General features: G+C 42.3%; 1 long non-coding RNA gene across 2 annotated transcripts; it reads right to left on the bottom strand.

Annotated features, from left to right (window-relative positions):
• Positions 1 to 1,030, bottom strand: LOC307013404. 2 transcript variants are annotated; one of them, XR_013800976.1, is made up of 4 exons: positions 954 to 1,030; positions 737 to 838; positions 479 to 614; positions 1 to 315 (listed from the first exon to the last, which is right to left on the bottom strand). It is a non-coding gene; the product is annotated as an uncharacterized lncRNA (long non-coding RNA). The 2 variants fall into 2 exon arrangements; XR_013800977.1 differs by having other exon boundaries at positions 737 to 858; positions 954 to 1,026.
• Positions 1,031 to 1,933: the final 903 nt, after the last annotated feature.

Here is a 1,933-nt window from a genome sequence, read left to right as displayed (position 1 = left end):
TCATTATTTTATTTAAGATTTTTATACCAGCTTACATTTTACATCAACAAAGAGAAATTATACCTGACAGAAGCCTTTGTGGCTGCCATAACCGCCGGCACAGATAACATCGGAAGGAATACAACCCAATGACTTAGAGCATGTGTTCAGGTTTATGACAGGCTGATGATGGTGGATGTGTCTAACAACAACTCCACGACCAGTCTTTATGAAACCCCGTCCAGCTACATGGCAGGTTTTCTTTTCTTGAATGTGCATATTAGAAGAAGGAAGGGCAATGATTTGTTTTTTGTTCCCGGCAACTTTCTTCTTCAACTGGAGAGGAACACAATCTCAAAAGTAAATCTCACAAAACTAGCAATGTCTGTAATATAAGATAATACTTTTTTATTCTTCAGACTTTAATCTAACAAAAAATGGCTGAATATGAAGCTGAAAGTTAAATTACTAATTTGATCCAAAAAACATGTGTACTTACTTTGAGGAGCATGATGTCATTACCTTTGTCTACTTGGTAATAGGATCGGTGTTTGTATCTCTTTTCAATGATTCTTACATTTTCTTCACCAACTTTGCTGAGATTGTGAGTGCCAACAACGACCTTGTCCGGTTCCCTAAATGAAAGATAATATTGAAGATAATTTTTACAAATAAAGGTGGTTAATATATCTTGATGACTATTCAAATGGCTTTCTAATTGAATGATTCAAAGATAGTGGATAAAGGTTATACTCACTCGGCGCTACAGTGCGGAGCAGTGAGCACAAAGTCTTCGCTGATCAGGAATCCTCCGCACATATTGTTACGATTTGTGCAAAAGGTAGGACCCAAATGCAGACTACATAAACGGAAAAAGGTCTTGAAACAAAAAGCGAGCTTTATTTAAAAGGTGATAAACAAAACATGGCATAACTCGAAATGGTAGCACAGAAAACAACGACACAAAAACTGACCGTGAGAAACAGGGAGGAAGACCGGCGAGACTGACGTGAAGGGAAGACAAACAATGAACCGACAGGGGAACACAGGAAGAGACAAGACTAAATACAGAGAGGGGTAATCACGGGACAAGAAACAGCTGGGCAGGGGAGGGAGAAACACAAGGGCAACAGGTTAACACAATTAGACAATCAGACACACCAGGGAAACTAACGACAGGAAGGAAAACACTGAAGCCTCATCCCAATACCCCTCCTCGACTCCTCCTTTCCCTCACTCGCGTCCCTTCTTTGCATCTTATAGCTCCGCCTCCGTAAGATGCGAGCGAGAGACACGAGGAGGTGATGCGAGGACAGCGGAGTCCTCGGGTATTAATTGGGATGTCCTCGTTCACTCAAACGTCACTCTTAAACGACGTCTGTTAATGATGACATGTGCACAGCTGTATCCCCTCTCATCGGGCTTAACTCAATAACCCCTTAGAACCGGCCCATTTCTGGTTAAATATTTATTTAAATGAATGAATCTTTCTCTTGTTAGTAAAGGAATTCAATGTATGATGCTGGTCCTGCTTTTGTGTTCCGTTTTGGTGTAAAATGTAGCCTACATTTAAATAAAACTATAATTATAGTAATGTGAAAGCCTTTTAGAAATGAATTGCACATAATAATTCCCACGGAGCTGTGAGCACTTATACATGTATGTGACGCTTTTCCACTCATCTTCCAGTTGTAGGTTTTCCTCTGTTGAAATCGACCAGCTGTGAAGGTGGGGGCGGGGCTTTCATACGCGAGTGGTGAAAACACTTCCGCATAGTCTGCTCGCGTGTATCCTCCCTTTCGTCTCCTCCCGCACCCCTCCTCCCTCACCCCTCCTCGACTCCTCCATGTGCATTCCAGCTATTGGGACGTTCTTCAAAATGGCGTGTCTTGATCGATTTCCGGGTCAAGTCCCGGAGGAGGGGAAGAGAGGAGTCGAGGAGGGGTATTGGGAT

This window comes from Notothenia rossii (assembly GCF_949606895.1).
Source record: "Notothenia rossii genome assembly, chromosome: 7".
Classification (NCBI taxonomy): Eukaryota; Metazoa; Chordata; class Actinopteri; order Perciformes; family Nototheniidae; genus Notothenia; species Notothenia rossii.
Note: the sequence above shows the minus strand (reverse complement) of the source record. Positions and strands in the feature narration are given on the sequence as shown.